Source organism: Echinops telfairi, unplaced genomic scaffold, assembly GCF_000313985.2.
Source record: "Echinops telfairi isolate 266 unplaced genomic scaffold, ASM31398v2 ScPeMD7_21;HRSCAF=78, whole genome shotgun sequence".
NCBI classification, from domain to species: Eukaryota; Metazoa; Chordata; class Mammalia; order Afrosoricida; family Tenrecidae; genus Echinops; species Echinops telfairi.
Window position 1 is genome coordinate 409804 of NW_022103918.1, and position 14994 is coordinate 424797.

The following is a 14994-nucleotide window of genomic DNA, read 5'->3' on the forward strand; positions in this document are numbered from 1 at the left end:
ATGACTATCAAAAATATCCTGAGACATTGCCAAATGCCCTGTCAAACCAAACCAGACTCACTGCTATCTAGGTGATTCCAACTCACAGCGGCCCCATGTCCCATCATGAGTAAAAATGCCCTCAATTGAGAACCACTGAATTAAGTGACAATAAATATTGCGTTCTTTAAATTGCGCAAGTTTCATGTATCAGGGGGGAAAGTGAGTGGTGAAACTCGTTCATACTAAAGGGGTGGGAAGAAGGATCAAAGAAGATGTTGGTGAAATGTTTTCAGTACTTTTTAAGTGGACATGACAGGTCACTAGATAAGGGATGGTGGGGGGGGGCGGGCTGTCTTGTGCTAAATGAGAATTAGCTGGCTCTGCCACCAAAAGGGGTTGGAAAGAAATCAGGCTCACTAATTAAACACCTATGGGAAAATCCAAACTGAGCAGGCTCAGACCCAAGTCACCTCGACCCAGGTGGGAGGCACACCTGGGCCCACAGACTAGGCACCAGCCACACGGCATCACAGACGTGTGCCTAACCTTAGCCAATAAGATAAGCCAATACCCTCAACCACACCTCCCCAGTCAGTGGGGATAGGAGGGATTAAAAGTCATCTGCAGGCAGGCCGAATCCCTTTACCCCACCTCCCCCACCTTGTTAAGGTGCAAGTGAGGGTGGGAATCTCTCCCACGTGTTGGCTCGCATGTGCCTGTGTGCCCGCTGGGACTACATTCCCTGGGCCACCAGGGATTTCTGCTCTTGGTTCCCCATGAAGCTTCTGCATTCCTGTGCCTGTATTTTTTCCATGTGTTTTTCTATGCTCCCTTGAAATGGCCTTTGTCAGTTGCAGACTTTCCCACAGTCCCACACAGTCTTGTATGCTTTCCAGAAACAGGGTGTACTTCTGAGACGGTAATGCCCGAAGCTTCTCTCTCTTCAGAAAAGTCACTTGGATTTACCAAGGTAAATTCTTTCAACATGGTGAATTCTTTCAGCATTGCGAAGCTAGAACCGAGGTAAAGCCACCCCAGAGACCTAACAGACATCTGTGATTTGTGCCCACTCATTATCCATTATCCTCCTGCTGGTGCCCATTTCCCACAAATGTGGACCTCATTGGTTTAGAGGTTTTAGTAAGCAAGGGAAGAAAGAGATTTCCACGAGAAGACCCAATAATAGTCCCAGTGAATTGCCTTTTGAGGTTGCTACCTGGTATTGGGGGTGGGGGACTCTTCTTTAAAATATGAGATTAGGATTATAGTGTTGCTTAGTATAGTGATTGAGCCTGACAATTAAGTCGATATAGAACTGCAATACTGCAGTGGAGGGAGCAGCAGAAGGCACTCCGGGGAGTCCCTTGTGTCACCACGTTCTAGTGAAATGCTTAATGACAGTGTTGTAACCACACCTGCACATACCAACAAGGTCTTCGTCATAATGGACAAAGAATTCCACCCAGCTGAAACGCTGGCTCAAAGCAAGGTGAGCATGGGGAAAAAAATAGAGAGAAATTATAAATGTTAGCTATTATCACATGACCCATTCCATAAACAGGGAGTATGGTTTCTATATGCCTTAACTTGGTGGGACACACAGGTGGTAGATTTAAAATGTTACACCTCCCAAGTGACACGTGTTAAAATATTTAATTGTATTTCCAAAAGTATAATTAGTTTAGCATCCCAACTGTTACTGACGATAGAACGATTTACAGGCCAATTTGGTAACTCAGCCTCACTTGAACTTCAGCGGCTTCCTCTCCTTCATCTCCTTTCCCCCCTGATCTTGAGGTTGATCTTCATTTCGGAAAGCTTCTGTGTCAAACTGGTATTTGGCACGGGCAGCTCAGTGAGTCGCCATCAGGGCTAAGTGGCCTCCACTGACACACACACACAGGTAGGGTGTCCTCGTCATTGTGATCCTCCGGAATGCACTGTTTACATCTGCAGCTCTGCCTTAGCCTCTGGTGAATTCCTGCAGACTCTGGCGTATTTAGAGGGCCATGCAATGCCCTCAAAATCACCAATACCTCCTAAAATCACAGGCCTCACCAAAGGGAAGTGGTTCCATTGATCACATTCGGGATGAATTAATTAAATATTTACTCAACTCTAGCAGGCTGGAGAGATCAGTCCCTAGAGAAAGACGTCATTTTCGGTAAAGTCACGGAGCAGCAAAAGAGAGGAAGGCCCTCCACAAGGATTGGCACTGGCTTGACCCAGTGGTTGCAACAATGGGCTCAGGCACATGGACAATTGTGAGGATGGGTCAGTGTTTCGCTCCATTGTGCACAGGATCCCTACAGGTGGGGATGGACTTGATAGCACCCAACAACAACATAGCATGCTAACGTTCAAGTGCATCATTTTGTATGGCCCGTGAATGTTATAAATATCCTAATGGCCCTTGGCCGAAAAAAGAAAGTTCCTCACCCCTTAGAATAATGTTCCTACAACAAATCTCAGTGGGTTAATATAAGTGTTATTTTGGGCTCACATACTGGTTCAGTGTGAGGGTTCTTAATTAATAGACTTTTGGGTTTGTTTTTTTTCCTATGAAGAATTACAAAAACCCAACCTCCTTTCATCTAGTAACTCCATCATTCCCTAAAGCAGAGGTTCGCAAACTTTCTTGGTCCATGGAGTCTTTAGAATCTCAGTAATATATTCTCAAGGTCCAAAGCCAGAAGAAATACCCAACACTCTTTTAATTAAGTAGTTAGGTTTAGCAATTTAATGGTAGTAATTTGCTCACTCTCCTACACACGGTATTATGTTTCCCTCAAATAGTTTAAAATACCTCAAAGTGTATCTTGAGTTAATTATAGTGTGTTCTGCTATTACTTTTTCTTGATTATTTATTATACTCTGATTCATTGTGGTTCCCAAGCTGTTTGCGGGAATCCTATTGCAAAACTTTGGAGTCTGTTCTTCTAGACAGAAGAGGAAAGAGTATGGAGCAAACAACCTTGCTTCTTGATCACTTCAGCTCACCATCCATGGCCAGAACTAGACCTACTGACATACCTCCATGTCACTGACTCTAGGGAATGCAGGCTCTGGCTGGAAGGATGCCTCGGAGTACGGGAACAATAGCACACATCTGTGTCTGACACACGAGGCAACCTTTCCGTTCTGACCCAGGGTCTCTTGGGCCTTGTGGTGTATTTTCAAATCCCTCTGAGCCCTTGGGGTTGGTGTCCACGGGGACAAAAAGATACTATGACTTTGTGCACATGCCTCAGAGAATCCGATGTTGGGTCCGTCTACCCAAACAAGTTCCTCAGCCATTGCTGGTCAGGAGCACTGTGGTAACAAGAAGCAAACAGCGTGGTGCGGAGACGTGTGATTTCAAGGGCTGTACTGAGGAATGTTTAAACACACTTTTCTAGGGCATCTCTTCAGTTATTTTTATTTTGCACAATTGGAAACATACTGTTGTTTTTCCCCCCAACAGTATACATACTGTTGTTGTTTTTCCCCCAACAGTTTCTTTGGCATAAAATTCACATTATCATACCATTCAATAGTTCAAGCACATCAAGAAGAGTTGTACAATCATTAATCCGTTTCAGAACACTTTCTTCATTCTTGGGCTCATTGTTATTAGTTTTCCATCCCCCAAACCTCCCCTGCTCCAGAGTTATTATGAGTTTCTATTACCAAATATTTCCACACCCTGTTCCATGTAGCAACTAGCTGACTCAGCCCCTAGAAGCAGGAAGGGTGGTGCTAGGCCCTTCAAAGGGAATGGCCATGCATTTTCTTTATCAGTTCTTCAAACTTTTCATTACTTTGGGTAGGGTTGAATGCAACATTATTATACACTTTTATTCCAATTTATTTGTCTTGATATAATTTATGCACTTTTATTTCAGTCCTTTATATTTACTTTTACAAATAAAGTGCTTTTTAAATATTGCAAAACATTTTTCTTTCTTGGATCCGTGGATCTTACATTTTAATGTCATGGCTCTGAAAACTATTATTGCTATTTACTCAAAACTTCAAAAAATTATAGAAATTATTCTATGAACAATAATGCTTGGCCTCTTGTCATAAACTTAGTGATGGCAGATCTACTGGGTTAAACAATAACTACAATAACAACAAAAACATGTTGGAATTGACTTCACACCAGTGAGTTCAGTGGATTTAATTTTGGTTTGGAAGTATAAAATAATTTGCCCAGATTCATTAAAAAAAATATTGAGTGGAAGAGGAAGTCAAGATCGTATCTCGGTAGAATCACCCGCCTGGTGCTCCTGTTGTTAGACAAGAAAAGTAAGAGGCACGAGAAGCAAGCCCCAGGAGAAAGCAACAGAACCAATGGTTCTAGAGGGATTTGGGGAGAGGACAAGGTAGGGGAAGGGAGCAGTGAGCAAACAACACCACAGAGAGGTGAACAACTAGGGAATTAAAGCCAACAACGAGGAGGATGTAGAGATCCTGGAGGTGTTGGAGCAGCAGCAATCTAGTTGAGAAGAATTACTAAGAGGCAGAAGAAGGGTAAGCATGATGGTGGGACAGGAGGAAGGTAAAAGGAAACAGGCAAGATGTAGGAAGCTAAGCTATGGATAGAGGTATAAACATAGGTGTGTACATATGTAAATATATTCATAAAAATAGAAGTATTGGCCTATCTTTATACATATATGTATATGACAATACATTGAGGTAGTGGATGGTCTTTGGGACTCTACTCAAGCCCTCCCTCAACCCAAGAACACTTTGTTCAAGCAACCTGGCATTCAGTGATGCTCACCCTCCTGGCAAGATTGCTGAAGACAAAATGGGTGCATAAGCAAATGTGGTGAAGAAAGCTGATGGTGCCCAGCTATCAAAAGATATAGTGTCCGGGATCTTAAAGGCTTGAAGTTAAACATGTGGCCATCTAGCAGAGAAACAAGCCCACATGGAAGAAGCACACTAGCTGGTTTGATCATGAGGTGTCAACAGATCAGGTAACAGGTATCAGAAGACCCAAAGCAAACAAACTAAACATATTGCTGAGAATGAGGGGCCTTGGAACAGAGAACCCAAACCCATCTGTAGACAATGGGATTATCCCCTCACAGAAGGGTGACAAGGGGAGTGGAGGCTCTGATTCATGTGGTCCTTAATAATCACTGTTTCCTTGAGCCTTCACTCTTCTTTGCACTCTTTTGAGCACTGTCAGGTTCTTCTTCAATTTTGTCCAGAAGTTCTTGCTGTGGTACCATTACTTTGTCACATTCCCCATTCAATGGTTCTTTCATTCTAATTTTGGGGTAGTTTTGTTTTGTTTTGTTTTTAAAATATATTTAAAACCCTATGAGAAAAGGAGATTAATCAAGTGTAGGCTAATTATAAATCAAAATACATGGATTATATATTTGCACCGATTAAGTCCTTATGTCACTGCACTCTATTTACACAAACAATGGACATTGATGGCTAAGCAAAACTTAATATTCACTGACAATGTCATACACAGATCTGCCAGAATAATACATATCTTAATAAATCAAGTAGGGCATTGAAGTAGTAAGTAAATGTTAGCGTGCCTGCTGACAGATGAGTATTTTTGGTATAGCTGTCCTGTGCATTTTTTAAAAAGTCAAAAGATCATTTTATTGGGGGCTCTTGAAGCTCATAACAATCCATACATCAATTGTATCAAGCATATTTGTACATATGTTGCTATCATTATTTTCTAAGGATTTACTTTCCATTTGAGCCCTTGGTATCAGCTCCTATTTTTCCCTCCCTCCCTTCCTCCCATCCTTGTGACCCTTGATAAATTATAAATTATAATTATTTTCATATCTTAACACTGACTGCTGTCTCCCTTCCCCCACCTTTTCTGTTGTTCATCCCCCTGGGGTGGTGGTGGTGGTGGTGGTTATATCATTATAATCATTTCCCCCTTTCTTCCCTTTTCTCCCCACCTTCCCCCTAAACTGCTGGTATTACTACTCCCATTTCTGTTCCTGGGGGGTTAATCTGACCTAGATTCCATGTGTTGTGAGCTCTTATCTGTACCAATGTACATGCTCCAGTCTAACCAGGGCTGAAAGGCAGGGCTGGGGTCATGATAGTAGGGGGTGAGGAAGCCTAAAGGAACCAGAGGAATATTGTGTGTTTCTTTGGTGTTATACTGCACCCTGGTTGTCTCATCCCTGCCTTGTGACCCTTCTGTGAGGGAATGTCCCATTGTCTACAGATGGGTTTGGGGTCTCTGCTCCAACCCCCCTTGTTCACAGCAGTATGTTTGTTTGGTTTGCGTCTTCTGATGTCTGTTACTCAATCCCACTGTCACCTCATGATCTCACAGGCTGGTGTGCTTCTTCCATGTGGCCTTGCTCTTTCTCTGCTGGATGGCCACTTGTTTAACTTCAAGCCTTTAAGACCCCAGGGGCTATATCTTTTGGTAGCTGGGCACCATCAGCTTTCTTCACCACATTTGCTTATGCGTTCAATTTGTCTTCAATGATCACGCCGGGAGGGATGAGCATCACAGAATGCCAGGTTATTAGAACAGAGTGTTCTTGCATTGAGGGAGGGCTTCAGTAAAGGCCCAAGGTCTGTCTGCTACCTCAGTGTGTTACCATATAAATATGTGTACATAGACCAATACCTCTATTTTTATGAATTAAGGTATTTACATATGTACACACCTATGTTTATGCCTCTATCCATGGCTTTGTTTCCTAGATCTTTCCTCTGTTTCATTTTACTTTCCTCCTGTCCCATCATCACACTTGCCCTTCTTTTGTCTCTTAGTAATTCCTCTCAGCTAGAGTGCTATTTCTCCAACACCCCCAGGATCTCTACTTCCTCCTCATTGTTGATTTTAATTCTCTAGTTGCGCCCTTGTCTGTGGTGCTGTTTGCCACTAATTGCTTCCCTGTCTCCTCCTCCCACAAGTCCCTCCAGAACTGTCAGTCCATTGCTTTCTCCTCGGGCTTGCTTCCCATGCCCATCTTATCTGGATAGGCAAAGTCAACAATAACGAAGACAAACAAAAGATTGAATAGGGAGGGAGAGAGAAGATAATAATAACCAGGGAGGCGGGGAGAGGAGGGAAAAGGCATACATAATTCCAGGTCTGTCTGCTGACCTTTATGACTATCTCCCCACTGGTCCTGGGGGAATTCCAGGAGCTGCCCCTCCTCACCTGAAGTCTATTTTGGGGCCTCCTCAGGGACTTTGTAGCTTTGCTTTGCTCCTGTTACTGTACATGCTACCCTTTAAAGGGGCCTTCCACTACCATCTATAGAATTTTATGCATGCAAGTGGTGCAAGATTATCTGTAAGATTAAATAATTATTCACAATACAATTTCTTTTAATAATTCAAACTATTTAACCTTTATAGAGGAGTTGGATATAGTAGGAAAACTTCTTTTGAGTTTTCATTGAGTTTGACTTTATTATGTTCCGATTATACAAACTGAAATATTCCATAGTGGCAAATACAGTTTAGGAACTATTTTAAAACTTTCATTAGGAAAAAATTAAAACCTACACAAAGTTAGAGAGACTTAATGAAACTTACATATCAATTACCAACTTCAATAATGATCAACTCTTGGCTAATCTATAATCCATGACCTCTTCCCAGTAAATGGTAGGGATCCTTTTCGAAAAACATAACAATACCATTTTTTATTTGCAAAACATTTACCATAATTTTTTTACCTCAATGATCCAGTCAATTTTCAAATTTCCTGAAGTATCTCAAGGATTTTTTAAAATTAGTTTTCTTAAGATCGGTGTCTAAATGAAATCAACATACTGCATTTCATTGATACATGCCTTAAATCTCTTTTACGCTATTACACACTCTTCCTGTTTCTCACCTAATACAAAAGGCTTGTTTCCTCTACTTGTATTTTTCCTTATACAATTAATTTTTTAAAGACACCAGATTGCTGTCCTATAGAGTTTCCAAATTCTGAATTTTATTGATTGGATCTCTGTTATGTAAGCTATTTTTTTAAAGCCTTGATGAATATGGGTTACAATAATGAACTGTAAATATTTAAAGTATAAAATTCAATGTTTTGACATATGCATACACACAGGAAATGATCATCGCCATCAAAATGGAGACCATATCACCCTGAAGTGTCCTAATTTCCCTGATTGTAATCCCTTCCTTCCACTCCTTCATACTCCTATCTGGATTGCTATTTGTCACTATAAATAAATTTTCATTTTATAGCATTTAGCATAAATGCCCCATATAGTATGTACCCTTTTGGCATCAATGTATCCTTTTTACATTGGAAACCCACAGGGGCAGTTCTAGTGTGTCCTATAGCGTCATTATGAGTCAGAATTGACTCAATGACAGGGAGATGTTTTGTTCTGTCTTTTCATTCTTTTTGTGGTGGGCATGTCTAACATCTTCTAGGTTCTCAACCTGTGGGTCAAACGACCCTTTCACAGGGGTCACCTGATTCATAAAAGTAGAAAAATGACAGCTATGAAGTAGCAAGGAAAATAATGTTATGGTTGAGGGGGGTCACCACAACATGAGAAACTGTATGAAAAGGTTGCAGCATTAAGAAGGTAGACAACCACTGTTCTAAGAGAAAGCATAATCCAATTCCACATCTACTCCAGGCAGAGTTCTATGAGGTGAGGCAAAAGTCAGACATACCTCTACTCTCCAAACTACTTTACCTATTCTGACAACATCTGTCCCTCCCATGACACACTACTTCTCTGCTCGGTTCAATAATCCAATGCTATGGCGACACAGAACTCACAGCCATATTCATGATTGTGGGATTTATTAGGGAGGTTAACAGATTACAAACCAGAAATATTAATGATAGGATTCTTTTGTTCATAGTACCTCTTCACAGCCATGTCTACAGGCATGCCTCTCACTGATCCTTGGCTTCAGCCATGTGGCCCCTTGGTCTCTACCCTGCTCTGGCAAGTGTTACAAAGCTCCTTTAAACCAAACTCACTGCCACTAAGTCAATTCTTACCATGGCAACCTTATAGGACAGGATAGAACTGCTCCTGTGGGTTTCCAAGACTGTAACACTTTATGGGAATAGAAAGTCTCATATTTCCCTAAGGAGCAGCTGGAGGTTTTGAACTGCTAACCTCCTACTTAGCAGTCAGAAATGTAACAGTTATGCCAACTGGGCTCTTCAAAGTTTCTTTAGTATTAGTAAATCCCCAAAGGCACTCCACAGTGCAAACCAGCCTCGTGCCTGAATTCATTCAGCTTTACTCATTCCATGGCCTTGGAAATGTGCCCCTCAGTCTCACGGTCTGTGGTGCCATTCTTTCTTCTCTACACAGAGATCTCATAAAAGCTCCACTCATGGCTCTTGAGAGTTATCATTTCTGCTTCTGAGATGGCTTACTTTGTACCCAGTGGGATAGTAAAACCGACCAATGCTGGAGCCTTCCACACCTTATTTGAATGTTCCTCTTCAATCATTACATGGATCAAGAGGCAGTTGTCCAAACAGAAAAAGGCTTACTATCAAGAAAGATGTGCTTCATGTTTGTATTCCTTCACCATACTTTTTCAATCTATCTGCTGAGCAAATAACCAGAGAAACTGTACTATATGAAAAAAGAATATGTTATCAGGATTGGCGAAAGAATACGAGCAGCCTGCAATATACAGATGACACAACCTTGCTTGCTGCAAGAGAGGAGGAGCTGAAGTACTTGCTGATAAAGATCAAAGACAGCAGCTTTCAACATGGATTACAACGTAAAGGAAACAAAAATCCTCACGAATGAACTGATTGGTAACATCAGGAAAAATGGAGAAAAGATTGAAGTTGTCAATGATTTTAGATTTCATCTTGCTTGGATCCACAATCCATGCTCATGGAAGTGGCAGTCAAGAGATGAAATGATGCATTGCATAGTAATCCGCTGCCCCTGACCTCTTCAAAGTGTTGGAAAGCAAGGATGTTGATTTGAGGACTAAGGTACACCTGCTTGTGAAAGTTGGCTATATTGAATTAAAAAAACAAACAAAGAATAATTGATGCGTTTGAATTATGGTGCTGGTAAAGAATCTCGAAAGTGCCACGGATTGCCAAAAGAACACACATCTGCCTTGGAGGTGGGAGCCAGAATTTTCCTTAGAAGCAAGGACGGTGAGACATAATTTAAGTTTTATGAACTTTGGACATGTTTTCAGGAGAGACCAGTCCCTAGAAATATGCACCATAGTTGGTAAAGTAGAGGGACACCAGAGAAGAGGAAGACTCTCAACTAGATGGACTGACAGAATGGCTGCAACAACGGGCTCAAACATAACAGTGATTGTGAGGAGGGTGCCGGACTGGGCAGTCGTTAGTTCTGTTGTCCACAGAGTTGCCACAAGTCAGACCCAACCCGAAGGTACAGAACAACAACAGCACATGACATCCAATTATCGGTGAGACTTATAAGACTATGAATGAAGGAGCCAGACCAAGTAATTCAACTGAGCCACAGGCTCTTAATAATTAGAATGATTATTTTGCAATTCATCTATTTTGTTTCTTATTGCTGAACAACATTTCATTTTATGGATATACACAATTAGTTTATCCATTCACCTATTTATGGATGTTTGGGTTGCTTCTAGTTTTCCATTATTACACAGAGAGATTTTTAAAAAATCATTTTATTGGGGGCTCATACAACTCATCAAAATCCTTACATATATCAATTGTCTAAAGCACATTTGTTCGCTCGTTACCCTCATCATTCTCAAAACATTTGCTCTCCATGTAAGCCCCTGGCATCAGCTCCTCATTTCCCCCCTCCTTTCCCGCTCTCCCCTCCCTCCTCAATCTTGATAATTTATCAATTATTTTGTCATATCTTACACTGTCTGATGTCTCCCTTCACCCACTTTTCTGTTGTCCATCCCCCAGGGAAGAGGTCACATGTAGATTCTTATCATCAGTTCCCCTCAGAGAGAGGTTTTTTTTTTTTTTAATTTTAAATACATTTTATTTTTAGACAACCTACACGACGTTTTTTTTTTCCTTAAAAAAAAAGCCTCCACTCCAAATAAATCCAGGTCAAAAGTAAATGAAGAGCACACGATGTCATCAGTTCCGTTTGTCTAAGTCCTGGTGTCCTGTGGATGAACAGCAGCCAGGTAGGCTGAGAGGCATCAGTAGTGAGTTGCCCACTGTGTTAACCTTTCTCCATCTCTAAGCCATCCTGAAAGAAGATCATATACGGGGTCACACCATCTTCACGGGAGTCCAGCAGAGCCACCATGCCATCTGGATTCATGTTCTCACCAATAAAGAACGGGTCGTTTTTGAAATTTGCAAGGATGTTCTTGATTTGTTCTGCAGCCCCTGTCATAAAAGGCTTTACTCTTTCTGGTTTCTGTTCTTCAAGTTTGCCTTTGATTGATTTCATGTAGTCCTTGATGTCCTTCTTGTAGGCATCTTTTTGAAGCTGGTTTCCTGCAAGTGATGGTTCATGACAGGATCAACCCCAGTGACCACTGTGCTTTCTGCTGCATCACCATCTGGGCCCTCAGCTGAGGTGTTCCCACCACTGAGGGAGTCATCGATGTTACCTTCGGTCCTACTGACTGTCTCACCTCCGCTTCCAGACACAGCTCGTCTGCGATCTCCCAGATCTTGTAGATGTCGGAGAACATCTCATCATGGCTGATGAGGTCCTGGTAGATGATCATGATGGCGGCTGAAGGGAGACAGCAGCAGCGCTAGCTTAGGAGGAGCCCGGAGCTCTGAGCAAGCGCGGTGCAACCAGAGCGGCGCTTGGGGGGAGGGGGGAGCGGGCGGAAAGGGCGAGAGAGATTTTAATGAACATTCATACACAAGCTTTTGTAGAAGTGAGACTTTTACCAGATACCTAATTTGCAAATATTGCATTCAAGTCTATAACTTATCTTTTAATTGTGATAAACAGGTTTGTAATAAAACATTTCCATTTCAACATTCTCCATCTGTTCAATTGGGTGATATTAATTTTATTTATCATCCTGTGCAACCCACACCATTATTTGTTTCTAAATTTTTCTGTCACTCTTAGCAGAAGTTCGGTGTCCCATTGTCTCCTTAGCACTGAGCACTCTAATCCCTCTCCTTCCTACATGTCCCCTTAATAACCGTAGGCCTGCATACATTTGCTATTCTAGATGTTTCCTATAAATGGAATTCTTCAATAGTTATCCTTTCCTGAGTGACTTATATAACTGTTGTCAATTTGAGACTTAAGAGTGAAGGGGTGGAGTTTAGCCTGTCAATCAGGTGACAGCTTGATGACCTCATTTGGAGGCACAAAGGAGATAAATAGCTCACTTGAGGCAGGATACAGGATCACTCCCTGTGAGACATTTCCATCGACAAGACACATGAAGCTACGCTAGAGCTCTGGAGCTGAAGGAGCCATGTGGAAACCCCTGCCAACACTGAGATGCTTACACTGCCACTGGATCCACAAGACCTTCCACCCACTGGCCTATGATCTTCCTACATTCGGTGTCATTGCATGTGTTTCATGAGTCTGACGAGGACTTTATAGATTGGTATCAGGCATATGGCCTAATATCAGACTTGTGGACTTGATCTGGACTGGGCTGAGATGTTTTCTCAATATTCAATTGTTCTTGTATATAAAGCTCTTTCTTATACACATCCGAGTGTCTATGAATTTGCTTCTCTAGTCTACTAGGACTAACACAATCACTCAGGATGATTTTCCTAGGTTCATCCATTTTGTCGCATATATCAAGACTTCAGTTTTCTTTTCAGCTGAGTAATATTCTATTGTATGTATGTAAAACATTTTGTTTAGTTATATTTGTGTTGTTTCTACCTTTAGGCAATTGTAAACAGTGCTGCCACAAACATTTGTGTAAAGTATTTGTTTGAATCTCTGCTTCGATTTTGTTTTGCTATACTTAGGAATGGAATTGCTGGTACTTAGGGTAATTCCGTGTTTAACTTTGATTTTAAATAATTTTATTGGAATATACTTCACATATCATACAATTCAATTGTTCAATCATATTACGATTTGGGCAATCATTAACACAATCAATTTCAGAACACTTTCTTCTCGTACTTGTTAACTCCCCATTTTAACCCCATCCTTTCCCGCCATGCCTCTAGGCAATTATCAGTCCAATTAATGTCTCTCTATATATATCCGCCTATCCTGGCCTTTATATACAGAAAATCATAAAAAACACAAACAGGAAGCAAACGAACTAACTAAAAACCCAACAATGACTAGACAAAACATAGAAAAATCACAGTGAAAAAAAAAAGCAGAAAATATTAAAAATGGAAACAACTTTAAAATGGGCCAAATGGAGATGAAATGATAAGGTGTGTTGAACTGTGTTGAGTAGTCACAGGACCGTGTTCCCAAGTGGCCACAGCATTTTACAACCCCTTTAGCAATGAATGAAGATCCCTGTATCTCCACATCCTGCCAAGACTTGTTGCTTTCCATTTGTTAAATCAAGGTCATCTTAGTGGGTATGTGGTAATACCTCATTGTGGTCTTGATTTGCATTTCTCTAATGACAAATGATGAACATCTTTTCCTTGATTGCTGACCATTTAAATATCATTCATATCCTTTGTCCCTGTTTTGTTATGCCATTTGTCTTTTTATTGTTGAGTTGTGCAAATTCTTTATATAGTTTTTTCTTTTTCAATGATTTTATTGACATAAATTCATATATCATACAATCCAATGGTTTAAACATATTAAAAATAGTTATTCAATCATCACTACAATCAATTTTAGAACATTGTCTTCATTCTTGTACTTATTTTTATTAGCTCTCTATTTCCCCCTAAACTCCCCTGCTCTAAACCAATAATCTATTAATCAAGTTACTGTCTCTATAGATTTACCTACTCTGGATTTCATAAAAAGAAAAACTTAAAAAAACAACAATCCAACAATAAAAGTAAAACAAAGAACTTGAATCGAAAAGAAGGCAGAGCATAATAAAACTAGAATAATTTATTTATGTATTTTTAAAAATAATTTTATTGGGGCCTCTTACAGCTCTTATAACATTCCATGGATCAATTGTATCAAGCATATTTGTATATATGTTGCCATCATCATTTTCTAAACATTTACCATCTATTCGAGCCCTTGGTATCAGCTCCTCTTTTTTCCTTCCCACCCTTCCACCCTCATGACCCCTTGATAACTTATTAATTGTTATTTTCATGTCTTACACTTACCAATGTCTTGCTTCAACCACATTTCTGTTGTTCATCCCCTTGGATGGGAGGGGGCATTAAGAGTCAATCATTATGCTCAGTTCCCTCTTCCTCCACTCCTTCCTTTCCTTCCCTCCACCTTCTTGGTATCGGTACTCCCATTTCTGTTCCTGAGGGATGTATCTGACCTGGATTCCATGTGCTGTAAGCTCTTACGTATACCAGTGTACATACTCTGGTCTAGCCAGAACTGAAAGGCAGGACTGGGGTCATGATGGTGTGGGGTGAGAAAGCCTCAAAGAACCAGAGGAATGTTGTATATTCAATCGGTGCTATACTGAACCCTGGTTGAATCATCCCTTCTTTGTGACCCTTCTGTGAGGGGATGTCTTATTGTCTACAGATGGGTTTTGGGTCTCTGCTCCGATCACCTTCATTCTCAACAATAAGGTTTTTTTTTTAATTTTGTTTTGGGTGGTCTGGTGCATGTTACCTATTCCATAGACATCTCATAATCTTACAGGCTGCTGTGCTTCTTCCATGTGGACTTGTTGCGTCTCTGTTAGATGGTCACTTGTTTAATTTCAAGTCTTTAAGATCCCAGATGCAATCTCTTTTGGTAACCGGGTACCATCAACTTTCTTCTCCACATTTGCTTATGCACCCATTTTATCTTCAATAATCAGATCAGGAAGGCGAGCATAACAGAATGCCAGATTATTAGAAGAAAGTGTTCTTGCATTGAGGGAGGTCCAAAGTCCTCCCACTTCCTCAATGTATTGCCATATAAATATATATGTACATAGGCC

General features: G+C 40.9%; 1 pseudogene; it reads right to left on the minus strand.

Annotated features, from left to right (window-relative positions):
* Positions 1-11150: 11150 nt before the first annotated feature.
* LOC101651924 lies at positions 11151-11667 on the minus strand (annotated as a pseudogene).
* Between the last annotated feature and the right edge of the window lie 3327 nt (positions 11668-14994).